Source organism: Pongo abelii, chromosome 3 (assembly GCF_028885655.2).
Source record: "Pongo abelii isolate AG06213 chromosome 3, NHGRI_mPonAbe1-v2.0_pri, whole genome shotgun sequence".
NCBI classification, from domain to species: Eukaryota; Metazoa; Chordata; class Mammalia; order Primates; family Hominidae; genus Pongo; species Pongo abelii.
In genome coordinates, this window is record NC_071988.2 from 35,226,998 (window position 1) to 35,241,714 (window position 14,717).

Here is a 14,717-nt window from a genome sequence, read left to right on the forward strand (position 1 = left end):
AGATGAGGATTTCTTTCTGTTTGAAGCTGAAAACACCAAATTCTCCATAGCCAAAATTTCTCAACTTCTTAGGACCCCCATATCTTAGTCTAAGAGATAATGGGATATCTCCCATGAGATGCCTCATTGATGCCTAAATTTAATGGTGAAGAAATGTTGTTATCATTATTGCTCAATTGAACATGTAGTAGTTTGTTGGATATATGTCATGAAATGATCCTAGAACATTGTCTCTCCTTAGGTAATGGCTAACCCTCTTACTCATTTTAAGTTTGACTCATTTGTCACCTAATAGGGCTTACTCTGACCAGGCTTTGTAAAATTAAAACTCATCATGCACATGTGCACATTTCAGATCCCTTTTATTCTGCTCTACATTTTCTCTCCTACAGTGGTGCCTAGCAAATTATAGGATTCTGTATTATTTATTTATTTATTAGTGTTTATTGTGTTTTTCTTGTCCTTTCTATAGAAATGGCATGCCATAAATGCAAAAGTCCTGGAATTACAGAAGAATTATTAATTATGCTTCATAATCATCAATAGCTTGTGCTTTATAAACATATAATTTCAAATACATACAAATATTATCAAAAGGATATTATATCTATTAGTTTGGTTTTTTTCTAGTGATTATTTTCATGGCTTCTTGAAAAAAAGACTCATTCCAGATTTGGCAAAGAAAGTGAACAAAATGATCCTGCAATATCTTAGGCCAGAAAGAAAGGAATCAATCTAATACAAATGAGGTCATATCTATCTAAATAATATACAGTCCAATTTGCTGTAACTTTCATCAGTCTAGGATGAAAGAATTTAAAGGTTCAACAAGAATACTGAATTTGATTTGTGGTTTAAGCTCTGACATCCAAAAAGGTTGGAATTCACCACCCCTATTCTTAAAACTAGAAAAATTGATACAAAGTGAAAATTAATGACTTTTTTTTTGACCTTTGCAGTACATTTTTCTTTCTTTATTATTATTATTATTATTATTATTATTATTATTATACTTTAGGCTCTATGGTACATGTGCGCAACGTGCAGGTAAGTTACATATGTATACATGTGCCATGCTGGTGCGCTGCACCCACCAACTCGTCATCTAGCATTAGGTATATCTCCTAATGCTATCCCTCCCCCCTCCCCCCACCCCACAACAGTCCCCGAAGTGTGATGTTCCCCTTCCTGTGTCCATGTGTTCTCATTGTTCAATTCCCACCTATGAGTGAGAATATGCGGTGTTGGACATATCAGAGAACTGAGGTTACAGAGCAAACTGCTACCAATGTCTAGAGACAGGTGAATCCAGAGAGTCCACAACCAAGATCCTTTTATTTATAAAACATCCTCAGGAGCCTTGAACTGACAGGAAGATTTAAATGGTAATTCTGACAAATTCCTAGATGCTGAATGTGGACTAGTGTGAGAATAAAAAATCTCAGTGAACCACAGTCATAGGAAGGTCCTCACACTTTCATGGACAAAACCTTCAGGAACTGCACCAGGATTTTAGGGTAAAGACCAGAGACAGGTCCCCTGCTGATTCTGTTGTGGGGAAAAGTGGAATCATTGTGAAATATTCTCAAAGCCTTCTCCACAACAAAAACCTACTTTACAGAGAAAAAGACTACCAGAGCTTCATTCCAGCTGGGAGAAAATCCTTCCTCACACTCCAGTCCCTTTTAGCCTTCCTGTCTTATATAAGGGGTGGTGGGAGGGCATAATGAGTACGGGTCAAGGCTTCAAGAAAAATTGATTGGAAATGCTGCAGCCAGAGAAGTGAGAAAGGAGCTGGAGTGAAAAATAAGCATTTCTATTAAGAAAACAGTTATGAAGGTCACAGCCCAGAGACACATGTCTATGAAAAGACTGAGACCTAATCATAAATTACAGAATCTTTCCCCTTCCTAGCATCTTGCCATCACAGCAATAGGGCACCATTGGAAGAGTTTATTACAGCTATAGGAGCTGCAAGGCACAGGTTCTCTCTTGGAAAGAGTATGTAGGGAAACCCAAAGTTAAGATGAGTGGCATATGCTAGAACACAAGAGAGATTTGAAAGCTGGGGCCCTTGCAGTCACAGAAAACATTAAACAGCCAATTCCCCACTAGGTTCACATAAATACTCACACTAAAGATTTATTTAGCTCAGTTTCTTTTACCCAGTACATGTCTAGCATTCAATAAAAAATCATAAGGCACCACAAAATGCAAGTAAAAACATAATATGAACGGATAAAGGAAGCATCAGAATCAAACTCAAATATGACACAGATATTAGAATGATCAGAGATGGCATTTGGAATACTTATGATTTGTATGTGAAGAGTTCTAATGGAAAAAGTAGACAATGTCTAAGAACAGACTAGTAATGTAAGCACAGAGGCAGCAGATCTTCGAAAGGCTCAAAAGGAAATGCTAAAAATTTTTAAAATTGCAACAGAAATGAAGAATGCCTCACACTGACGTCAGTAGAACACGAAGAAAAAAAATCATGAGTTCGAGGTTATGTTGAAATGCAAAAAGAAAAGAAAGTTTAAAAAAACAGCAGAGCACCCAAAAACTATGGAACAATTTCATAAGGTATAATATAAACATAATCAGAGTTTCAGGGGAGAAGACATAGAGAAAAGAGTAGAAGAAATATTTGAAGTAATCATGGTGGAGAACTTTCCAAAAATAATGGCAGACACGAAATCACAGATCCAAGAAACTCAGAGAATACCAAGTAAGCAAATGCCAACAAAACTACCTAGTCATAGCATTATCAATCTACAGACAAACAAAGACAAGGAAAAATTCTTAATAAAAAAGGGAGAAAAAATATCGACAGAGGAAATTATGTAGGTAAGAAGAAAGTAAAGAAGAATATTTAAAGCGCTTAAGAAACATACACACATGCACACAATATAAGCTATAATTTTAATCCAGCAAAATTATCTTCAAAACTGAAGGAAAAACAACTTTTTCAGACAAAAACTAAAATAACTTATTAACGTCAGATCTGCCTTGCAAGAAATGTTAAAATAATACTGAATTCAAAAAACTAAATCACGTTAACATATGAAACCCATGGATTCAAAATGTATCCTTTTACACACATACATACAGACTTGTGGGTCTCCATTGAAAGTTCCTAAAATATGGACTCATGATTTTGAAAACTTAACAATAAAGGGAACAAACCAATGATTTATACTACCTTGCCTGAACAAACTCTATTTCAAGATGAGAAAATAGATGATGTGTAAAAATTCTTTTTTAAAGAATCACTTCAGCTAATAAATGCAAAAGTCCCAATAGAAGTGTAACATTATCATCTTGTACCACCTAATGAAATAATGGAGTTTGACAATAATGATCCAATAAAACCACTGAGTAGAATTTGACAAGGAATTTTATGAAAAAGTATCACTTAGCATTGTTAGAACTTATCAGCTGAGGCATCCCTAAAAGTCAGACATGATTATATCATGTAACTTCTGATATCATATTATAGGGAAATTTTTTGTTTCCCCCACTAATTGAACCTAAATCTAATCAAACATCTAGATCTAAGTACCAGTTTTCAAGTGACACAGGTGACAGAAAAATAAGATAAATGACATCACTAGAAGCAATAAGCCAGCTTTAAGTTATGCTACAAAGAAAAGAGACCTGATGTATTCAACAAAACAATGACATAAAAAAAAAAAAGAAAAACAATGTATGGACCTTATTTGGATCCTGATCTTAGCAAATTAACTTTAAAATAACAGCTTTGAGACAATTAGGTCAATATAAATGTGGGTGATTATTAATTGAAGAATTAGTTTCAACTCTGGATAATAATATAATATGAGCTTATCTTAAAAGACTTGTCAATAAGATGCAAGATGAAGAACTTCTGGCAGCAATTACATGGTATGTGGGATTTTAAAAAAATACTTTGGCTTAAGGAAAGAAAGTGAGACGAGTATGCTCAATGAAACAAGACTGTCAACATTTTAATAAGTGTTGTAGCTAGATTAACATTATATATGGAGATTCATTTTTCTGTTTTATTTTTTGGTATGTTAAAAATGTTCATAATAAAAGGTTTTCTAGGTGATTCTTTTTACTAAAGAAACTTGGAGTAGTTATTGATTTAATAAGAGTTTAAGGGTCAACATACAACTCACATATGGAGGCAAAAGGCTGGCTGCCTTATAGCACTGAGAAGCCTGCTAATGAAAGAAACAGATTTCACCCTTTTATAATACGTGAATATTTGACAGCTTCGAACAGCCATACCATGTTATCCATGAATACAGTTTAGTTGAAAATTACATGTGAAATTCATCAAAAGAAGAAAGTTCATGCCCTTCTTTAATTAGTGCCTCTCTTGAAGGAGAAAACTAACTTAATAAGAGATCACTAATTAAAGATGTGATACCTTTTTAAGCTTTACTCCAAGTGCCAGCAATTATCTGGGATATAATGGAGAAGAAATGGCCTGGGTGCCTATAACAAAAAGAAGGTATATAGCAACTGATTCCAAAGGGTAATTTTAGAATATTAAAGAAGAGGTTTTTATTTAACATTTTGTTTTTAAAATAACATATTTTCTGTAAATTAATTGGGAAAAACACATTTAATAAGTCAGAGTAAAAAAAAAAAATTCTGAAGACAGTTATGAGCTTCCCTGATCAGAATACAAAACAAATTCAGGACACATAGAATTACTGACATTACTGACCATACTAAAGTATTGAGAAAATAAAACTGGAAATTCTTGTGATAAGTTTAAGCAAAATGTTATGACAATGTATCCCAGAGAAAAGATAAACAAGCTATAAAATAACTTACCTAATAAATACCCTAGAAATCCATATTGGACAAGACGAGGTTAAAATGAACAAATTGTATTACATGCTTTCTAATTTATAGTGAAAAAGTCAGAGACTCTAATACAAACAGAATCTATGATAAAAAAGGGTAAATATATACATGGATATATATATATATATGGAGATATATATATATATGGAGATATATATATATAACATATATATGTAAAATAAAACATACATGGCTGACTTTCTAAAACAAATGGCATAAGTACAGGGTAATTTAATATTTTTTGCTGCATCTTGCTTAGTGTTGTCTGTTAGATAAAACTGTGCCCAATATAGACATTTCATTTGATTTTTTTAATTATGAAAAGTCTTAACATATTTGCAGTTTCAAGAGTAGGAAGAATAATCAATCTATTTCTTGGTGCCTACTTGTAAAGCCTAAAATGCTAAGTCCTCGAAAGTTGAAACAACTGTTCCAATACAATTCAAATAACATTTTAATTGGGTCCATAAAAGAGAGGCAAAAAAAGCATAGAAAAGATTTGTTAATGTTTTTCTGTAGTGTTTCTCACACGCTCACCCTGATCCAGCCTTATTATGAGCAGATAATTATGAAGTGTTCATTCCAATATAAATCTCCTTGAAATCTTTAGGGTCAGGAGGAGAATGGAATCATAGAAGAGAAAAATTCATTCAGGGATTAGAAAGAGAAAGAAAGGTGTTTTTTTTCTTGTTGTTTTTTTTTTCCCCCATACTTTTTACTCCAGACTGTAAACATCAGATGTTATTTATTTAATAATTCATATTTTGTTTCATTCTAAAATCTATTTGAGGCAGGACATTACATATCTCCTCTTTGAAACAATCCTGGAAAAAAGCTTCATTTTGAAGAGCAAAGAGCTAAAAGATAAGAGGGAACTTTCACAAGATCAGAAATAAAATCAGAGCTGAGTCCAGCAATATTCAGAGATTTTCAGTCTTTTTATTTCTTGTTCCTAATTCTGAATTTTTCATTGGAAGGGCCAAAGTGATTCATTTTACTTCCACTCTTTTTGAAAATATTTTCTGGGCTAGAATGTGAGCCGTAAGTGATTTCTCATAAAGGTCTCGTGTTTCACAGTTTGAACTGTCTGAAACAATTAAATATATATTAATTGAATAAGTTATAAATCATGCTTCTCAAACGTCATTTTTTTTTTTTTTTTTTTGAGACAGAGTCTTGCTCTGTCACCCAGGCTGGAGTGCAGTGGCGCGAGCTCAGCTCACTGCAAGCTCCGCCTCCCGCATTCACCCCATTCTCCTGCCTCAGCCTCCCGAGTAGCTGGGACTACAGGCGCCCGCCACCACGCCCAGCTAATTTTTTGTATTTTTAGTAGAGACGGGGTTTCACCGTGTTAGCCAGGATGGTCTCGGTCTCCTGACCTCATGATTCGCCTGCCTCAGCCTCCCAAAGTGCTGGGATTACAGGAGTAAGCCACCGCGCCGTGCTCAAGTGTCGTTTTTTAGATTGAAAAAACTGAATGATAGTGTGGAGATCTTATTAAGTTAAAACTAAGATTAAGTTTTCAGCTTAATAAAAGGTAGCTTACAGTATTAGTAAGCACTCAAAAAGTACATTAAATACTAAGTTTTATATATATATGTGTGTGTGTATATATACATATATATATATGCACCTACACTTACCTACACTTATTTATTCATTCATTCTTTTTTCCTTTCCTTCTATCAAACTTTTATCTTAATCAACTCATATTTTAAATTGTTGAACACTATTAAACAGAAATAAACAAAGCTGGAAAGCAGAGATACGTATAGGCAGCCCAACCTTCAGATCATGCTTCTTGTTCTGGTTTTGAGCGTTCCTCCTCATTTTCCTCTCTTTGCACTTGGTTTATTTTATAATAGCTCAGTTCTTCATTTGGAATAATTTTGTTACATTTACTAGTATTTCATGCTTGTTGTACCTTACACAACATGTTCATGAGTTTTATATCTTGAAGTATTTCCGGTTACCTAGGCTGGCACTGTTTTTCTAAGTCCTTAAAGACAATCTACAAAGAAAACTTTGGTAGAATTCTTTCCACATGAATGTCAAAACTACTCTATTAATCTATGGACTACATATCTATAGTATTCCCCCTTTATCCAAGACTCCCCCACCCTCCACAGTGAATCCTTGAAACAATGAATAGCACAGAACCCTACATTCACTATGATTTTCCTCTGCACATGTACCTATGATAAAGTTTAATTTACAAATTAGGCACAGTAAGAGATTAATAACCATAACCAATAATAAAATAGAACAATTATGACAATATACTGTTCATAATTTCGCAGTTACATTTGTTCTTACTCTACATCTTAGCAACCTCAGCATACTATTTTTTTTTCTTTTCTTATTAAGTTGAGAATACTCACCTTTCACTTGAAGTAAGCACTTTACAGATTCTCTTTGGTATATCCGAATTGCCAGCATCACCACTCTTGCTCTTTAAGGCCATTATGAAGTGAAATAAAGGTGACTTGAACACCAGCACTGCATACCCCAACAGTTGATCTGATAACAGAAGGCTACTAAGTGACACAGGGGCAGGTTAGCGTACACAGCGTGAGTGCACTGGGCAAAAGGTGATTTACATCCTGGAATGGGCACCAGATGACATTACGCTACTCAGAAAGGCACACAATTTAAAATATATGAGTTATTCACTGAAGAATCTTTTTATTTAATATTTTTGCACCACAGTTACAAGTAACTGAAATCGTGGAAAGCAAAACCAATGATCAGGAAGGACTACGGTATAGTCTATGTATTATGCTCTATACAGTTATATATCTATAAATATGAAGATTGTCTTGAAGGGTGAGCTCATTTCAATTATCCATCATCTGAAGAAGTGGTTGTCATTCATACTGGAAGAGCGGGGGACAAGCTTTAGATAACAATAGAAGGGTTAGTCTCACTTTTCTATACTCTCCAAGTATAGCTAAGATGGTGCCCCTCCATGCTACAAGTTAAAATGGCGGTGGCCACAAGTGAGAAAGCAAGAGACATCAGCATGACCTGACTCTTTCTTGAGATTCCATGCCTCAAAAGATAGAGCTAATAAGTCTGGGAGTGCAAACCTCTTTTTATACACACGTTGTTTAGATTTCTAATGTCCTCATTCTTTAATTTCTTTATATTACTAGATGGTATTTAGTTAAACCTGTTTGCAAGTGCCAGCCTTTCTCAGCTTTGCTGAAAGACATGAAAGAAAAGGGTCATGCAATTTAAGATGAAACAATTCTGGAAAACTCCAAAAAGAAATGGCATCCAGAGGAACAGTGCTGTTACCCCATGTTCAGTTATTCTGATCCAGAGTGAGTTCCTTCAGGTAGCAGCCTGTGAGGTTCTGGATTGAATATCATTTAAAGCAAGTTAAATGTCCTTACATGTGCACATGTACCACAGAACTTAAAGTATAATGCAAAAAAAAAAAAAATACAATGTCTCAAAGGCTCAATACAGGAAGATAGGGTCTGGAAATCTAGTCCAGACATATAAACATCTAGGCATGACATATAAACATATGTCTAGCGAAACGTAACAATCTGGTTACGACATATAAAGTCAAACTCCATTATATACTGTGGCATCCAAGAAAAAAATTAGATTGTTGGCCTCTGTAGTCCAAAGCCAAGACAATTTCCAAAAGAAGCCAAAAGAGAACAACTGTCAGTGTGTCCCCAACTCTGCCCAAGTGACTGTGAAGGGTACTGTCCTGAACATACTCACAGGATCAGCAAGAGCCTAGATAATGCTAGATGGGTCATCTGCCTCTGATCTGCTCCCTTGCTCTAATCCAAGCTTACCTGTCAACTTCCAGAGTATAAATTGATTTATTGATAGACTTTCCACCAGGTGGATTTGAATTCTGCCCTGAGATGTTGGTATAAGTACTAGGATCTTCTTGTCAGCTACTTATCATGAGAAAGTACTCCCTCAGTGTGTGGTTTACACATTAATCTTTCAGAGTTTTGTTTTAATGAGTCATAGCTGGTTTCTAACTCACTCTGAGTGTAAGTTACTTTAGACCTCCATATCAAAAGTTGAGACTTGAAAACCACAAAGATACTACTGCACAAAAACGGCGCTGTCCCAGTAGCTCAGCAGTCTCCACCTCTGACATTTTATTCCTCTTTGACTTTCACAGCATATATCAAAGCCACATTTATGTACATCAATATTCACATTCTGAGCAGAATGATCATTAAGTATAGAGAAGAAATAAATGACATAAATTACCTGCTATTAAGAAAAAGCGTCACAGTTGTAACTCGCAACTTGAGGAGTTGAATATGTAACAAAAATAAGAGAGAGCGGCAGAGAAGGAAATCTTCAACATAGTGACATTTCTCAAGAAATAAGTGGAGACATAACCTGAACATACTTCAACAATTTTAAATACAAATAAAATAAGAAGTCAAATATATTAGTGCTGCTTGACAATTCTATGATGAAATGAAGTTTCTTGCTACATGGAAATATTATCACTTCTGTTTTGCTCACTCCTTCATAGAGTTCAGATTCACGATTCCAGGGATAGGCAGTATTCATCAGTGTTTTGACAGCAGGAGATAACATATATTAGGTGAATATTTCCCTCAAAAGAAATATAAGAATGAGTCTAGACATTATTTTCTCAGAGTTGCATCTAATTTCAGTGCAATCAAGTTGCCCTTGGCAACTCAGGGAAAGTTACTTTATCTCCCTGAGTTCAGCATAAAGAAAAATCTAGTCAAGTCTTCACATGAAATGTGTATTGTTTGGCTGATAGAGCAGATATCCACATTTTGTTCTAAAACATCAGATCCAGTTGCCAAGCTAATACACAAGGGTGATGGAAAAGAGAGCTGAATATTCTTTTTGAAGTTCTAAGTAGTTTAAAATGTGAATTCTTATATAAGACTAATTTTTTATTTTGACATAATTAGTTATATTCCTTTCAAACTAGGTGTGACAACAGATGATGAGAACAGGACAGGGTACCCCAGGAGTGGATGAGTGTTAGAATCATCAAGCCGCACTGCATTCTCAGTAATTTCACTGTCGCTGTGATTTTCACTGCCTGGGATGCTAACGATTTCTGATTCCAGTAGGCCCACTAGGCTGTGAGGAAACCATTGTGCTCAGTAGTATTCGGTAAGAATTTGTGTGAGATTTTTCAGAAAGCAAATGGAGACTTCCCAGAGACAAGCAAATTTTAAACTACTGAGACTCTAAAGAAGACGTTTAACATTAGTAAAAATGACTTCAGTAGAAGGGAGGTGGAAGAAATAAATATGAGGTTTCATTAGCTCAATGGAAAATGGCCAGAACTTGCAGAAGAAAGCAATGATTTGAGAAAGTGAGACTCCTAATATTTGGCCCTTATTATAATTTTCTTCTACTCATATTTAGTTTTATTTAAGCCCATCATCAAGAAAAGAAAGACTTTCCTTGAAATTTGAAACTGGAATCAGAATGGTAAAATTCTATTCCCAAGAATTACAACTGTGTAAGGCCTTTGCATCTCTTTAAAGTTTTGGTTGAACTTTGTCACCATCATTTAGTAGACAAATGTGGGTTATAAGAAGTACATATTTTGAATTTTATGCTAATTTTTTGCAAATGAGATATCTTTGAGTTCCAGCTCTATGAATGAAATAATAAATTCTTAGTCAAATAAATTGTTCCATTCCAGCCTGAGCAATACAGTGAGATACTCAGACTCAAAAAAAAATGTTCCTGAGCCTAGATGTATATCAGAATAACCTGGCTAACTTTTAAAAAATACAGCTTCTTGGGCCTCACCCCAGGTTTATTGAATAGCAGTAACCCACAACAAATACCTAGAATCTATATTTTTCAAAACTCCCGTAGAGAATCTCATGCAGCTATTCCTTGACTGCAGACTTGTATTTGAGACCCAATGGTTAAGCTATACTCACAAAGAAAGAAAAGCTATTATTTACTGAGCATCTACTACCAGGTACTAACTAGATGCTTCAAAATGCTATCATAATGATTCTTCTTAATGCAGGGACACTGTAGTGTATTAAATAGTGTCCTGCAATATTCTTATCCAACCAGACCCTTACAATGTAACCATTTTTGGAAATAAGGTATTTGCAGATGTAATTAAAATGAGATTACACTAGATGAGGAAGGACGCTAAATCTAATGACTGGTGTACGTATCAGAGGAGGAGAGGGCACACATACATATAAAAAAAAGAGACAGACGGAGAGAAGAAAGCCGTGAGAAGAAGAAGGCAGAGACCGGAGTGATGCAGCTACAAGCCAAGGAACGCCAAGGACTGCCCAGAGCCACTAGAAGCTAGAGGAGGCAAGGAGAGAGCCTTCAGAGGGAACATGGTCCTGCTGACACGTTGATTTCAGACTTCTAGCCTGCAGAACTGGGAAAGAGTACACTTCTCTTGTTTCAAGTCCACCCAATTTGTGGAAGTTTGTTATGGCAACCCTAGGAAACTAATACAGACAAAGACACTCAGAGAAGTTCAGCAGTCTGCATGAGTCATTCAGATAGAAGGTGATGAAGCAGGGTTTCAAACTCTGGCCCCATTGATTCCAAAGCACATGGACTAAAACAACACTGGCAGAGTTCAATAGACCAAGATTCAAGCAGCATTTAGTCAAAGTGGGGTTCCTAGATGGCCTAGAGATCACCTAGGGACCTTGTTAAAAATGCATGTACCTTGATTCTATCTGGAATTACTCCATAAAAAAGTTTTGCAAGCTGGACCTAAGAACCTACTTTTAACAGGTATCTCAGAAAATCATCACTCATACTAAAGTTTGACATCACTGACTAGAGAGTTGGCAATCTTTAATGTGACATTTTTTGCTTTTCATTAAAGTACATCCTGAACATATGAAACAAATAAGTAAAATGACAAATAACAAATGTTATTAGAGAAATTAATGTGATGAAGTCAACATGTACTTTACTTCAAACCTTTTTATGTAAAACCAGGATACTAAGGAAAATGTACATAACTAACATTCATACTTCCCCCATATATGAAGCTGATCACGTTCTATTCTTTCCCAAACCTTGAAGAAGATAGGTAGATATTACACTTATTTTTTATCATAGGAGAGGAGGCTAAGGCTGGAGTCTTAGAAAAATTTACAAATCACTCTCCTGTGGTTTATTGCTAGAGCATGACATTTTTTTCTGTCCAGACATTGGCAAAAAATTTAGTTGGGAATTAAGATGAAAATAACATGGGTGGGAGAAGTGTATCTCACTTATTTTCACAGGAAAGTGGAGAGAAAGATAACAAGAAAAGGATATGTTGTTTTTTAAAGCCATGGAAAGAAAAGTAGAAAACAAGTGTGTGAGAAGCGAAAGAGAAGAACTCTATGCTAAAGAGAACATCAAAAAGCCTTGGAGAGCATAGAAACTCAGGCTATCGGATGTGAACAATTTTTATCAGAGCATACTCAAAAGTTATTCATTAGTTTCTAAGCCTTCATATATATTTAGACTGTGATTTTCTTGGCGATTTCACTCTATTAACAACGTTGGACTAAGAAGAACAAATGAACTGAAGAATTTATATTCCCCATCTAGACGATGAAGAAAAAGAAAAGTGATGATTTTTCTCTGAAGTAGCCTCTTGTACTCAACTTTTCTCTCACAAAAGTATTATTTATATTTGTTGACCCTGAAGATGCAGTTAAAAATGTTTTCTTTTTAATCAAAAGGCTTCTTCTAGGGCAATTGTGTGTGTGTATGGTATGACTTGTCTCTTTTTAAAGCACATCATAGCTGTTGAAAAGTTGTGTTTGTGTGCATGTGTATGTGCGTGTACTTGGTTTTCTCAATTTGCTTTCAGAAAATGTAAACTAGAAGCAAATATTTTTTAAAAAGCAGTTACCAAAAAAACTTTAACAGAAAGGAAAAGTAGGAAAAGAGTGGGACAGAAAGAAAAAAAATGGTAGATGATGAACTGTACTAAGGCACAAATAGCTTGGTGAGGATCTGTTTTAATTTGAATTAAAAATGTACTTGGCTTATTTATTCTTTATGATGTAATAACAACACATTTTAAATCCAAGGCACCTAAGAGATGAGAATTAATCAATCGAAGCTCTTGTTCATCCTAAAATAAATAATGATAAAACTTTACAGGAAAAGCTGATGATTACAAAGTACTTGGGAATCAATATTGGAAATAAGTTGAGATCCAAAACAATTCCTTATTATGAAACTCAGTTTACTCGTTAGTACATTTCATTCTAAATTTAGACTCAACCATGAGTAACTTTGATCATAATGTAGATCAGAGTTCATGTTTAGTTCTTGTCCTCATTGTACATAAATTCCGAGCAGTATTTGACCAGGTTGAACATGCAACTAGGTTTCTGGGATACCTTAAACAAATTGGCAGTATCTTCCTTCTTAGGCTCTATCTTCTTGATCTCCTTTACTGGTTTTACCTCTTGAATAAATATAATACCAGGTGGTCCAGAACTTGATACAAGTTTTCTTTGTAATCCTTTACTTATATTCTTTCCTTGAGAAAACTCATCTGTTTCTATTATTCATAATATCATCAATGCCCTGATAAATATGAAATTTATGCCTCTAGTCCAGCACCAGCTGTCTCCTTTGAGTTCTATACTGGTATATCCAGCTGCCAATATGCCATTTCCACTTGGCTACATATTGAACACTTTTAATGTAACATGGCTAAAACATCACCCTGTATTTTTCCTTCCAAATTCATTGTCCAAAAACTTCCCTAGGAAATGGTACCGCTATCTCTGCAATTATACAGAACAAAAGCCCACAGCTTTCTTGATTCTTCCTGTTTTGTCACACCCCTAACCTTCCCACATGGAAGGTCTGTCACTCTTCTTCTGTAATATAACCCAAATTTCAGCCCTGGAATGCCAACCATCTTCTCCTTTCTCCTGATATAAAACAATCGACTTATAACTGCTCTAACAGCCCTCATAATCACCAGCCTCCACATCCCAAACTTTATTCTTCATACAGAAGTCAGAGTGAACCAAATCACCTTTCACCCAAATTTTATTTGAAAAGCTTTAAGTAAATAACTTACTTATTATGTAAACTACAATTGTGTTACTTACTTATCATGTAAGTAACAAATAAACTGAGTTTCATAATAAGTGATAAGTAAAAATACTATAAATAATAGTAAAGAAAAAACAGTATTATTTTATTAATTGATTTTTAATTGAAAAATAATAATTTTTTATACTTAGAGGGTACAGTGTGTCATTTTGACCTATGTATAAGTAGATTAAATCAAGCTAATTAGCATATTCATCACCTCACCAACTTCTTATTTAAAAAAAACACTATACTTGGTTTATAATGTCTTAAAAATCTAGTTATATCTTTAACATCATCTGCCTCTGTTCCACCTTTATTTATAATCACTCCATTTATGTTTAAAATTTTTGATTTCTTGAACACTTCAAGCTTATTTCTATTTTTAGTATTTGTATTTTAGTATTTGCATTTAGTATTTTTCTGATCTCTACATTTCTTCCTCCTTTTTATCATTCATATATCAACTCAAATATCATTCCTTAGAAAATTTTCTCAAACCACCTTTAATAAAGCATGTCACTTTCAATACTGTATTCCATATTACACTGTTTTATCTTCTAGATAGCTTTTACCATTATCTGATATTACACCATTTCTTGTTTACCTGTTAGCTTTTTTGTCTTGTACTGTTGAACATAAGTTCCTTGAGAACAAGGGCCTGGCCTTGTTCATAGCTACTTTCCAGTGTCTAGGACAGTATTTGTCACATAATAGGTTCTCAATAAATATCTGTTGATGGATTTTTTCCAGGAAAA